This window comes from Lepidochelys kempii, chromosome 2 (genome assembly GCF_965140265.1).
Source record: "Lepidochelys kempii isolate rLepKem1 chromosome 2, rLepKem1.hap2, whole genome shotgun sequence".
NCBI classification, from domain to species: domain Eukaryota; kingdom Metazoa; phylum Chordata; order Testudines; family Cheloniidae; genus Lepidochelys; species Lepidochelys kempii.
This window is the reverse complement of record NC_133257.1, coordinates 161,239,469-161,254,289: the sequence shown is the minus strand read 5'-3', so window position 1 is coordinate 161,254,289 and position 14,821 is coordinate 161,239,469. Positions and strand designations below refer to the sequence as shown.

Below are 14,821 nucleotides of genomic sequence, written 5' to 3'. Positions count from 1 at the left end.
CATAAGGAAAATGTGGAGAATGTAAATTATTTGAGCAAGGCCTTTGACAGTACTGCACATAGCTGAAAAGTGTGCAGAAATATTTTGATCAGAATCTGTAAGGAGATATTTTAGAAGAAAAATAAAAACAGAAAGGGGATACTACAGAACAAAACAGATGGCAGACTGTTCCCCCATAAGGTATATTAGATGAACACCAGTTGATATTTTTTATCATCTTGCTCCAATGCAACGAGTTATAGAAATTAAACTGTTAATTTAAAATTTTGATTCCATAGCTTGCATCTACTCCTTTAAACTGATTCTCTATCAAATATCACAGACTGTGGAATTTTCTTTTATTCACATTGTCACAGGTCCAATCCAAGATTACTGAACAGATTAGAGACAAAATGTGTCTTTGTCCATTTGGAAACACTTTGTGGAAAACTGACTTCACTATTTTTCCCCTGTATTTTTCCCAGTTTCTCCCATTGTTTGAGGAGTCATCACACAGCAACAAGGGAGAAATGTTTCTAAAGCTACAGTAAATTAGCATGCGGCTAAAGAAAAAATGTATAACCTGAAACAATTTTTAACTATTTTTAAACTGGCAAGATTTCAAGCTGATGATATCTGTTCAAATAGAGCGTTACTGGGGTTGACACTATCAACTCCAGGGAGTTCATCTTGACATAGGAAGGGTCCTGAGGAAGATAGCAAAGACCAGTTCTCAGGTAAATCTAGCGCCTCTTGATTGGCCCAGGAGGCTATGCACAGTGGAGCTACTGGATCATGGCATGGACTGACAACTCACTCTTCTAGTCAAGCAAGGCTTGTTGTACCGTGGACTGATGGACAGAAAAATCCCTATCACTCTTTTCTCTCTGTACAGTAATATGAAAGTATGCTACATGCATTGAAAAAGTCCATCTCCAAAACCAATTAACAAGATGAGGCTCTTTTGGAGCCTGGTACTGTATTTATTAAGAAGGCTACAGTCCCCTAATAATGGCACTTTTAACACTCCCCCCCCCCCCCCAATGGGCTGGATACAAGCTGCATCATCACTGAGAGTCAAAGGCTGCAACCCCATAGGGATTAAAAGCAACAAAGAACTCTGCCTATAACTGCCAAATCAAAACCCACTAAGGGACAATTTTTCCTGTACTAATTTCAGTTATTATAATGAAAGTGAACACAAAAGCACAGACAGTTCCCTAAAATCCCTAGTATTTCAACTAAATATTGAACTAAATGTAAAACAACAGTCCTAATGCAACAATGAAGTGCTTTCAAAAGTGCTCGGAAAAGCGATGAAGCATGGCATTACAGAATCAGCTGTTTATGGTCTTTCAATTTCAAAATATGTTAGAAATAAAGAGAGGTGTCTACCTGGCCTTCAGACTCGATCTGAGATCTGAGACTAAAGTTGGATTGTTTTCTTTATGGGCATCATTGCCAGAAATAAAGGTTCTGCAGCTGAATTCAGTCCTCAGTTACACTTATGGAACTCCACTGTCTTTTCAGCTGCATGATTAAGAGTTTAATTTCCACAGCCCAGGTGTAACATACTGAGGGAGCGGATATGGAGGGGTGTTAAAGCAAATGCCCGAATAAAGATGTGGATAAACTCACCCTGGCCCGGACTCTTCCAACACATCAACATGACTAAGTGCTGAGTTTACTATATACAATATCTGACCAAGTCACTAATGAGCAATGTTTATGCCATACTTATAAGAGACTAGGAATACTACAAATTCCTCCTCCCCCACCCACATTGGTTTGTAAATAATATAGTATATATGCTGAAATCTAAGTCTCATATGTAAAACTTGACTGCCTTATTTATAAAGAACGAACTAGTTGGTAAACACCTAAGATTTAAACAACAGAAAAGATAATAGCACACCATACTTTCAGAATAAACTGCAAATGGTTTGTATTGTTACTATTAGCTGTTGCTAATAGCAACAGATGAATCATAGCTGCACACACTCAGAATTCACACAGTATCTTTTTACAGTGCCTTGACAACAAGTTATTTAAATAAATATTCTCAGATTGGATAAATAATTTACTTTTAGCTGATGTACTCAAATAATCTTACCTATGCAAATATTTGACACCATGTGTGAAACAGAGACAAAAATACTCATCTGCTGTCCAGAGAAGGTAATTCATAGGGCTGTCGATTAATTGCAGTGAACTCACGCAATTAACCCAAAAAAGTAATTGCAATTAAAGCAATTAATCACCGTTTTAATCGCACTGTTAAACAACAGAATACCAACTGAAATGTATTCAATATTTTAGCATGTTTTTCTACTTTTTCAAATATATTGATTTCAATTGCAACACAGAATACAACATGCACAGTGCTCACTTCATCATTTTTACAATGCAAATATTTGTAATAAAATAATAATATAAATAAAACAAATAGTATTTTTCAATTCACCTCAGACAAGTGAATGTAGTGCAAACTCTATCTTGAAAGCTCAACTTTCAAATGTAGAATTTTGTTTGTTTGTTACATAACTGCACTCAAAAACAAAGCAGTGTAAAGCTTCAGAGCCTACAAGTAATAGAATAATAGAATATCAGGGTTGGAAGGGACTTCAGGAATTCATCTAGTCCAACCCCTTGCTCAAAGCAGGACCAATCTCCAATTTTTGCCCCAGAACCCTAAATGGCCCCCTGAAGGATTGAACTCAGAACCCTGGGTTTAGCAGGCCAATGCTCAAAACACTGAGCTATCTCTCCCCCCTTAAATTCACCCAGTCCTACTTCTTGTTCAGCCAATCGCTCAGACAAGAGGTTTTTTTTACATTTATGGGAGATAATGCTGCCCGCTTCTTAATGCCTGTCACCTGAAAGTGAAAACAGGCGTCGCATGGCACTTTTGTAGCTGGCATTGCAAGGTATTTACATGCCAGACATGCTAAACATTTATATGCCCCTTAATGCTTTGGCCACCATTCCAGAGGACATGTTTCCATGCTGATGATGCTCGTTAAGAAATAATAAAATAATAAATTTGTGATTGAACTCCCTGGGGCAGAATTGTATGTTTCCTGCTCTGTTTTACTGGCATTCTGCCATATATTTCATGTTACAGCTGTCTCAGATGATGACCCAGCACACGTTGTTCATTTTAAGAACACTTTCATGGCAGATCTGACAAACTCAACGATGGCATCAATGTGAGATTTTTCAAGATAGCTACAGCACTCCACCCAAGGTTTAAGAATCTGAATTACCTTCCAAAATCTGAGAGGGACCAGGCGTAGAGCATGCTTTCAGAAGTCTTAAAAGAGCAATACTCCAATGTGGAAACTACAGAACCCGAACCAACAAAAAAGAAAATCAACCTTCTGCTGGTTGCATCTGACTCAGATGAACATGAACATGCATCGGTCCTCATTGCTTTGGATCGTTATCGAGCAGGATCTATCAGCATGGATGCATGTCCTCTGGAATGGTGGTTGAAGCATGAAGGGACATGTGAATCTTTAAAGCATCTGGCACGTAAATATCTTGCAATGCCGACTACAACAGTGCCACATGAACACCCGGGCTCACTTTCAGGTGACATTGTAAATAAGAAGTGTGAAGCATTATCTCCTGCAAATGTAAACAAACCTGTCTGTCTGAGCGATTGGATGAGCAAGGAGTAGGACTCACTGGACATGTAGGTTCTAAAGTTTTAGATTGTTTTATTTTTGAATGCAGTTTTTTTGGTACATAATTCTACTTTTATAAGTTCAATTTTCATGATAAAGAGATTGGACTACGGTACTTGTAATGGGGGAAGTGAAAAATACTATTTCTTTTGTTTTTTACAAATATTTGTAATAAAACTAAATACAAAGTAAGCACTGTACACTTTGTATTCTGTGTTGTAACTGAAATCAGTGTATTTGAAAATGTAGAAAACATCCAAAAATATTTAAATAAATGGTATTATTAACAGTGTCATTAATCGCAATTAATTTTTTTAATCGTTTGACAGCCCAAGTAATTTATGAAGCATGTCAGGCAGAGTGGAGAGCCTGATCTAACGTAATATGGGAAGAGCAGGGACCACATTGTTAATCCACAGGTCACAGAATCAAAAAAATATTGACAAACCTTGACAAATTAAGAGAATTTGTTTGAAATCAACAAGAGGAAATTAAATCAAGATAATCACAAAGTACTGCACTCAAAGAAAAAAACCAAATGTACAACTACAAAACGGGGAATAACTGCCTAGACAATAGTACTGCTGAAAATGATTTGGGGTTATAGTGGATCACTAATTCAATATGAGTCAATAATGTGATGCAGTTGCAAAAAAAAAAAAGGTAATAAGAACCTAAGAAGGGCCATAGTGAGTCAGACCAATGGCCCATCTACCCGAGCATTCTGTATTCCCACAGTGATCAGTGCCAGATGCTTCAGAGAGAATGAAGCAAACAAGGCAATTTATCAAGTGATCCATCCCCCGTCATCCAGTCCCAGCTTCTGGCAGTCAAAGATTTAGGTACATTCACAGCATGAGCTTGCGCCCCTGACCATCTTGGCTAATAGTCATTGATGGACCTATCCTTCATGAATTTATATCATTCTTTTTTTAACCCAGTTATACCTTTGGCCTTCACAATCGGGATGTATTAACAGTAGTGTCATATGTAAGACACTGAAGGTAACTGTTCTGCTGTACTTCGCATGGGTGAGGCCTCAGGTGGGGTACTGGGTTCAGTTTAGGTACTACACTTTAAGAAAGATGCAGACAAACTGAAGAGTCCAGAGGAGAAGAACAAAAATAACAGCTTTATAAATCCTGACCTATGAAGAAAGGTTAAAAAAACTGGGCATGTTTAGTCCTGAAAAAAGACAGTGGGGGCGGGGGGAGAACCTGTTAACAGTGTTTAAATATGTTACATCGTTGTCATAAAGAGGATGATGATCAATTGCTCTCCATGTTCACTGAGGTAGGACAAGAAATAATGGGCTTAATCTGCAGCAAGGGAGATTTAGGTTAGATATTAATTAAAACTCTCAAAAATTATAAGGGTAGTTAAGTTCTGGAGTAGCTTCCAAGAGAGAGGTCTTGGGATCCCCATTAATGGAGATTTTTAAGAACATTTTGGACAAACACCTGTGAGGGATAGTCTAGGTTTACTTGGTCCTGCTTCAGAGCTGGTGGCTGGACTTGATGACCTCTTGTGATCCCTTACAGCCCTGTACTTCTAGAAATCTAGTTTAAAAGTAAAAACACGTATCCACTCCCCCGCCCCCAACTGCCAACTCCTCAAACTCATCCTAGAATCTGAGTGAAGTTGGATTTTTTCCTCCTTGTGCATCACTATCCTTATTAAAAGGTTTTTCAAGGTAAATTAGAACGCAGATTTAATTCTTATTTTTGCTCTCAAGGACACCTGTGTAACCTGAATTGCCATCACTGGTTTTGCACAGATATAACTGATTGGAACTTAATAAACAATACTGTTTATTCAAAAGACGGAACACAATCCAGCTTATTCCCACTTAGCTGTGTTGGCTTTGTAGAGCTAGCTGGAGTTAACAAAACAAAAGAACAAAAAACTTCTAGTCACCGAAGTCAGCAGATATACCTTTGAAGATAAAAAAAGAGATCTATCCAATAAGAAGTCTCAATTGTTTACAAAGTTTCTTTTCAGAGCAGAACGCTGTCCTTAGTTTTGCTAGTCAGTAAAGACGGATAGATTCTTCTCCCACACATTCCCCATTCTACGTTTCTCTTAGCACCACATGTCATTTTCTAGACCTTCCCACTTATCCGTCCACAATACATAGGAGATCTAAACTTTCTAATCTGTCTAAACATTTAAAACCCTGATAATCTCCCACTTAACCACTGCAACCTTTTCCCCTCGTGTCCCTATTACCAACAGTGATCCCCTCCATCAAAAAAGTGGTTGCTAAAATGATCTTCTTCACCTGTCATTCTAGTTACCCTTCCTAATTTGTTGCATCAAGTTTAAATTTTATGTCCATGCCTTCAAGGCCCAATATAACTGCAGATCAGCTCAGGCCTTGTTAATTACTGTGGCAACATCCATAGCTCTACCTGTGATACTTGTCTTACTGCCCCAGTTCTTCTGATTCTTTCACCACAATTGTCTCTGTACCCTTTTCCATGCTACCCTCTATACATGAAATATCCTCCTAATTCTGGGGCGACAAGCCCCTAGCAATTCTAATTTAAAACCAACCTAGAGCCTTGCTTCTTTCAAAGACCCACAAGGAGCAAATCAATAATTATTATAATAAATACAGTGATTCCATCCTTTCAGTTTCCAAAAACATACTGTCTACTATTTCTGTACCATTTTAGGTTGTATCCATCTTGCGCTGTAAGTTCCTCACAGCAAGACCTACGCTCTAGTGTGTGTGATATGACACCAAGCACACTTTTGGCCCTTGTCTGATGACACTGGAAGGAGGGCTATAATTTCAATTCTTCCTAAATATCTACCTTGCTCATTTTACTTTTTTTTGGTAGAACCTGTATTTATGGCTCTGAGTTCCATCCCAAACTAAACAATTAGAAGTTAATTTCATCTACGCGAAAGGCACAACATACCTTATTACTGACTTAAGTCCCCTCTGGAAATTAAAGGGAGGTGTATGGGATTGGCAAAATGAGACTACAAAATGTAATTTTAGACAATACTTTCTGAGGTAACAAAAGACTTTTCTATTTGTTTTGATTGGATGCAGAAAAATATGTGAATTGTCGTAAACTTGTTTCCATGGAGACTTGACTGCTTGCATAATGCTTGCTTTATTTGCCAACAGTAGGTGAGACTTCAGTGCTGCTAAGAATTTTGGTGCTTCAGTGCATTTTTCATTTAACCATGTAGGAGCCAGTTATTCAGTTTTGGGCAATCTGGTAGGTAAGTTTAAATCATGCAAACTTAATAATAAATAAGTCAAGGGGCGAGTTAAACTGATTTTATAACCTTAGTGATATTTGGATTTAGTAAAATGGAATGTTAATGCTTAACACATGAAAAGATTAATAGCAAAATGCTGAAGTTAGAAACTAAACAGCTTATAACAATTGCATACTAAGTGTCTAGGATGATTCCAATTACTCACTTCTTTGTGAATAAAAGTGAAATCTTCTCTTTCTATATTATAGGCAGAGATTTGAATTATTTTTTTGAAAACCTGTATAGTTTATAATTTGTTTATAATGGTTGGAAGGAACATTACAAACAGTACAGTGCAGTATATCCATTCCTCTTTTAGACATTCCGTTTGCCTGTTCACACTTGTCTTGACAGAAAAATAACGTGTTCTCAGTTTGCTGCCAGATACCAGGGCAAATCAACCTAAGATTGTCAGGGTGTCCCCCCCACCATACATATATGTTTGAAACAGTTTGCCAACTAATTTAGTTGCAATTGTAACTGTGGAAGGACTGGGAATTGGAGCAGCTTTTCTGAAAAGTCACCTGGTCAATATGAATGCTAGCTACCATGTCACATACATCACTAACATTCTGCTGATACCGTTCATACAGTATATTGGCTCACTACCTTTTTAATTTTCCTGGCTGAAGTGTTCACTTGGGAAAGACCAAGATGACACCAAAAGAAAGCAAACAACTAAATTATGTTGTTAACAATTGGGTGTTTCTTTTTTTTTTTTCCACTTTCTTAAAATGCAGAACTTTATAATCACCACCTTAATGTGGAGAATGGCTCCTCCTTTCCTTCCAACTTTCGTTGGGCCATCATGCTGTTATTGAGTATGTTTGCTGAGAGCTATATTTTTCATGACTTTTGCCCAAAGGTCTAGTAGTCTGCAAGGTGATAAAACTCCTTTCTAAAACAGCAGATGAATTATCAGGAAGCAACACTTAAAACAATGTAGGGGAAGCTTTCTTGGTGACAAAACACAAATCTGAACACAAGATCTAAAATGGTGAGCTTCATCAACCAACAGATTGCCTTTGTTGACTACTGATTATGGAGGATAGACTTACCCAGATTGCTTGAAGAGGCAGCTGAAGGAAAGGAGATGTTTACAGTCAAAATCTTACATGCATCCCTGTTGGGAAAGATTCTTTGCCTCTTCTAAGGTCTAGTGGGAAAACTGAACAGCACTTCACATATGGTATAAAGAGGCACATGAAATGTTAACTTCCTATATCTTTTTACAGAGGACCACTAATCTCTTCTAGTTAGGAAGGTAAGAAAATAGATACTCAAAAGCAATTGTTGGCATTGAACTATATGCTTGTGTTAGCAAATATCAGTATAATAATTGCTGGTTATCTCTATAATTTGGATTAAAATCTCTAACCCAAAGCAACAGGGTTGGGTTTTTTGGGGGGTGAGGTGGGAGGGATTTCATTTTTTGTTTTGCACCTTTGGATTCAACTGTCATACTTGTATCACTAGAGATCTTTTGTTAATTTCCTTTAGAATTCTATGCCGATTTTTAATCCTGTTGAGGTACTTCCCAGAAGTTCTAATTAGAATGAGGGCCCCATTGTGCAAAGTGTTATATAAGCACAAGACAGGTTCCTTGCCCTAATTTATGATGAGATATGACAAGTGAGTGAAAGAATAAGAGAAACTGGAGGGTAATTGCAAGAAGAATGTGACTTCATTGGCTAGATACAGTCTGTGCACAAGTTAATGGTTCCAAATCACAAGCTCTATTATTAATAAATAAAGATTCTTCACAATGGAGTTCTGCCAGTATTTAAGAATATTGAAACTATGCTCTGTAATTAACCAATGTATACTGAAAAATATTACAAACAGATTCATGCTCAGACAAGATAAGTAGACAATATTAGTGTATTTCTTCACAGACTGTACAAAAAATGTGATTACATGATAATTTTATTATAGACTGATATCTCAAAGAGGGTCTTCAAAAATTCACAACAAATTGCACAAAAATAAAAGGGCAAGTGATGGAATTAAACACATTTTAAAAGAAATTGGAGACGACCATGAAATCCTCCTTCTGAAATAGAGCATTCTGGGAGTACACAGGGTTGCCACTTGTAAGGTACAAAAACCTGGCATACATAAGATGATGCTGAACCATCAAACTGGACAGTTGGCAGTGTGAACCGAGCACATTTAAAGATTTCCTAAGATAACTCTCTCAAAAAAGGGACGATCTTGGGAAAACCTGGACAGGCAACCCTAGTTCCATACGGATAAGAAAAAGAAGAAATTATTATTGTACAGTGTTTCAAATTCCAGGTCTGCTATCATTACTAACTTTAGCAAAGTTACTTCTTTTAGGGTGTTTGTTATTTTTTTAAAGAGTGTTTTAAAGAATTAGCATAGTAATTTTTCCAAAGAAAATGGAGAATTTTTTTTTTAAAAAAGCCAGTGGCTACAATGCTGCTTTTTATATTATCCACTTAGCATAAGTGCCAATTTTTAGACAAGGGAAGTCAGTGGGAACAGAATCAGGTCGACAGAGTTGGTTTTATTCCCAGTGTTTAAGGAATCAGTGGACACTGATCGCCGAGCCAGATGGGAGGAGACCGAGAGGATGAGCTTTACCCGCTCCAGCCGCAAGTGTTGGAGTCTGCTCCGACGCCTTGGAGCAATGCAGCAGCCACCTGCACTCTGCCGACCCACAGTGACACCCAACCAGGTAGCCGGACACCTATTTAAAGTGGCCAGAGCACCTTTGGAGAAACAGATGCGAAGACAAGTGAGGAACGAATGGAGTATGTTTAAACGTGTACACCAGATCAGAAGCTGCCCAGAACCATTCACGGTAACAGAGCTGGAACAGACACTTGGGTAGCATCAAGTGTGCAACAGCTGTGTGCTATGACAACATATCTCCAGAATTCCTGAAAAACCTTGGCCCCCATGCGTGGCTTTGGCATGTGAAATTCTTCATTACGGTCATCAGTGAAGGCAGGCTACCAAAGATATGGCACACTGCAAAAGTCATTGGCCTCCTAAAGCCTGGAAAGGACCCAAGTCAAGCATCAAGCTATCGTCCCATATCATTACTGTCAGTGTGCTTCACGGCACTGGAGTGCTTAGTTCTACAGCGTATATTACCCGACATGGAGAGAATTTTCAGCCCTGACCAAACCCGCTTTCACCAAGACCGTAGCACATGCAACCAAGTACTCGCACTGACCACATTTGTTAAAAATGGCTTCCAGAGAAACAAAAACAGGCGCTGTTTTCATTGACCTAACAGCGGCATATGATACGTTATGCACACTGGCCTGCTTGTGAAGGTATCGGAGTCCTACTACCTTGCGTTACAGGCATTGCTGAACTGTTCCTCCATGATAGGCAGTTCAGATTCCATATGGAGGAGAAGACAAGTGCTTGGAGATGACAGAGAAATGGATTACCCCAGGGCTTTGTGCTTTTTTCAACCCTGTTCAACCTTTACATCAATGACCTGCCAACAACAGAGTCACGGCCCGGACATTTCACGAGCTTGATGCCACTTTAAACTGGGCCATGGTAAAGTTAGCTGGCTACTGTAAGACTTGACACCTCTAGCCAAGCGTCATAAAAACAGTCTCCAGTTTGTTCCATCTTCATCATGCTAGCCCAACCCAAGAACTGAATGTTTATCTTAATGGTCAGAAGGTGAAGCATGAAGTAGAACTGGTCTATCTAGGTGTGACCTTAGATCACACACTGAGTTACCATGCACACCTGAAGAAGACGGCAGCTACAGATAAGACACGCAACAATCCCCTTAGCAAACTGGAAGGTTCGTCATGGGGTGCCCGTGCTCCAACTCTGCAGACGTCAGCTCTTGTCACCTCGTATTCAGTGGTGAAGTACTGTGCACCAATATGGAGTCGATCGTCACACACCAAACTGATGGATACGTGGTTACCTGCCGCCATGCGCATCATTTCCGGCACCCTGCACTCAACTTCGCTCCCATGGCTTCCAGTTCTGAACAAGATTGTTTCTCCTCATATCAGATGAGAGGTTGCCACTGGCAAGTTACTGGAGAAAGTATGCGTCAGCTCAAGCCTGCCACTGCACAATGAGCTTTTTAAACCACCAGCTGCACATTTGCCATCATGTCGCCCATTATGGTCTCATCCGCCACACCAGGAATGTTAGGGCAGAAATACTCTGGCGAGAGGAATGGATTTCCGTTACAATCCCCAACTCGTTCCTTGTCGCCGACCCCACAATCTGCATGCCTGGTTTTGACCTGCTCCGTCGTCAATGGTCTCTGTTGAACAGGTTCCGGACTGGGCAAGATCTCTGTGCAGCCAACCAGTATTGCTGGGGCCTTTGTGACAGCCCTTTGGGAAGCTGTGACATAATGCAGACAATGATGCAAGTTGTTGATGAATGTCTGCTGACTAGGTTCAGCGGTGGCCTAGAAGAACTGCATTACGCCACTGAAGATGCCATTCCTTGGCTAGACGACTATACACAGGCTAAATTAAAAAAAAAGGAAGTATATGCTTTTAGTTCATATTGTTAGAAGCACTTATGAGGAAAACACTTCAGACATGAAACTGAACTGATAATCCGAACTCAGACAGCCAAATCATCCACTGATTTCCAACTCCTATATAGCATTGGAATTGAATGCCTTTGAATGTCTTTATACAGTACCAGTCTTCGGTATTTATCAAAAATATATACAGTGACTAAATTTATAATTATAGAGATCGTCTTATGAAAACATACGATTTTATAAATAAAATCTGCCAGAACTTTGGAAACCAGGTTATATTTCAGGATACTGGAGGGGTCTGTCATTTGTTCAGCTACCTCTAATAGTTCTCTCCATTTCTTCAAAGTGGAACTTACAAAACAATTATTGATCTATATTATCAGTTGCATACTGAAATAAAGGATAGTGCTTACTCAAATCCAATATGGAAATTATCTTTTTGCGGCATTTTTCCCATGGCATTTCCTTTGAATTAAGGAAATGTAAGCAAATTAATCTGCTGGCATATCATCATCCATCTTGGTGTTAAAAGCAAGCAATCTTGGGACTTCAGCTATCCAAAGTGGATGGATATTGGGCAGCTTACAACATAATATGCATGTGCGCCAGCTGAATTTTTCAGTTTTGTTTCCTGTCCTATTCTTTTTAGAGCCTAAAACGCTCCTTACTTGTTTTTTGAACCATCATTGTATATTGAGAAGATATTTTCATTGAGCCTAACAAACTATAGCTCTTTCTTGCATGGTTACACTGACACATGTGTGTCTTCACCACAGAGACTAGACTGAAGGAGTAAGAGTATGTCTACACTATGGAGCTATGCCAGCAGAGTCCTGAAGCACAGAGGCAACTTACACCAATAGGCGTTTTTCCCCATCAGTTAAGACCACCACCAAGACCACCACCTTTCTAAACAATGGTAGCTACATTGACAGAAGGGCTTTTCTGTCAACATAGCTGCATCTACACTGAGGTTTTTGTCAGCATAGCAATGTCAGTCAGAGGTGTGACTTTTTTCAAAGTTAAGTCAACATAACCTTTAAGTGTAGGCCAAACCTAAGACAAGGTCCACTGCTGGATATGATCCCTCATTAAAAGGATAAAAGCAGAAGCTGGATCTCTGAGTTGTGGAATATGTCAGGCAACATCCTGAGACCAAAAGAGAAACACTGACAAACATACTGGTGTAGCCAAGACAGACTTCAGCTGCTGGCAAAAAAACTGCTCATTTTCCCCTTGTTCAGAACAAAGGAAACTGGTTTTTGTTTAACTGCCTTAACTTCAGATTGTACCTAACTATTCAAGACACCCTGAGACCTAGTGATCCAACAGTGCTGGGGCTGCAGAGATGATCATATCCCAACAGTTCACACTCCACTCCCCTTAGTCTATCTAGGAGACCTGTATTTATTTTTCTTCAAACTTTTGTCTGGGTGGATCCCACTCTTCATGAACACTTATCTGATACATGTGAGATCCCAATCTTTTGACCAGCAGTATCTTTTGGGGTTGCATGTGCAATCCCCTATGTCCTTGTGCCCTCTCTGCCTCGTGAGGACATATAGGGTAGAGCAGCCCCAGCCACCTCTCAGTCCCATATAATTCCTAACAATGCTTGCTTCCCACCCACTTTCCTTCCCAGTCCCTTTTCAGAGACCCACCTCATGAAGTGAATTCCTTACTTCAGCTAGGAGCCATGGAAGAAGGGCTGCTACTTACTCATCCCCAGAAGAGAGGAGGGAATGCATCCCATCCTGCATCTGAGGCAGCTAAATAAATTCACATACCAATTCATATTCAAAATGGTGATCTCACTTTCCCAACCAGGGACGGTTTTAAAAACTGTGAATTTATTAAAGGTGATATGCAAAAACCTCAAACAAGTTAAGTTTGCATAAGGTCCATACCAGTTCAGTCTCATGAGAGCCCTCCCTCTTGGGCCCACTGTCTGCTTCCCCATTGTGTTTCTTTGGACCTTTTCAGTAGAACTCCAAATCCTTAAAAGGGCCAGGATGCAGGTAAATATCATCCTAACAATAAACGTAACCATGATATTCTCAGTACTATATTCCCCCTTTCTCAATGTAATGTTTCCCCAAAACTTCTGTTAAACAAAATATAAAACATTCAGTCCACCTACTGGACTTATTAGCAGCCATCCAGAAGTTCCAAACACTCAAACAATTGTTCTCAGATTAGTTTTTGTCTCTCTCCTTTTTCACCAAGTCTGATATTGATGATGGAAACTTCTGCATCTCTTCGCATTAAACAGGAAGTTTCTGTAGCAAGTATAGTTCTGCTAACCAATAGAATAGCCAGTCCTGAACAGTTTAAATTCCCAAAGATACTCATATCTTATGAAACAACAGTTCCTTTATGATCAAGGCTATAACCATGTACCTTCAAGCCACTGGGCATATGGCAAGTCATTTAGAAAAAAAATCCACTAAATGAATGTAATAGACTATCCAGAACTATGAAACATGTGATTTAGAGTAATATCCAGATTATAAATATCACATTAGTATTGGACAGACTGCAGCATAGGTACAGGAAAAGGTACTTGATACAGCATGTGAAGAGAACCCCGTAGTGCATTCACCAGTCCAATAGCTAGATCTCAACACTGCTAAGCATGTGTCCCTAAACATTCATATGTCATGTGTGTCCACGGAATTCTTCTCTACCTAGTCAAATGGCCAACCACATCAACAGATCACTCTGGTGATCTGTGCAACACTAGTTTCAGGTTCCATGCTCTTGTTTTGGCATTCATGTCTTTCAACATCGTTTTCCAAGTTTACAGGAACAACAACATTCTCGTTTCCCAGCTGTGAATAAAATGTGTCTACCTCGGGCAATATCCAGTACCATCACATGTCATTCGCTCTCACTATCAGAATTACTGGGATCTAAATTCCTGCCTCATTTTCATCTTTTATTGCACTAGTTTGTCTGGTTTCTGTTTCTTCTGCTGTGGTGATTCATAGCATTATACGCAAGGGTAAGAAGTCACAGGGAAGTAAAAGACGGTGGTGAAGAACACTCACACCTCCTTTTCCATTTTATGCTTTTACTTTATAAACTGGATTATCACCTTTCCTGTCAAGGGCTACATACATTTTACCTTCCCAATAGGCTCTTAATTTGCCTGGCCCTTCTCTCTCTGAAGACTGCAGACAAGTACTCCATCACCGGGAAGAGGACAGCACCATGCACTTTCTGATTGCAGTGGTTCTTACCACAAGTAGCAGCTTTCTGAGAACGCTTTGACTCAAGTTCATAAGTTTCCTTCATCTCCTGTTTCCACTTCCCAAAGTAATCTTTATGGACCCCAGGTGCAGATTCAGAGTTTATAGGT

The 14,821-nt window shown here is 39.4% G+C and overlaps 1 protein-coding gene across 9 annotated transcripts in view; it reads right to left on the bottom strand.

Moving 5' to 3' along the window:
* EPB41L4B (erythrocyte membrane protein band 4.1 like 4B) overlaps positions 1-14,821 on the bottom strand; it is a 246,854-nt gene that overhangs the window by 179,704 nt on the left and 52,329 nt on the right. The window lies entirely within an intron of this gene.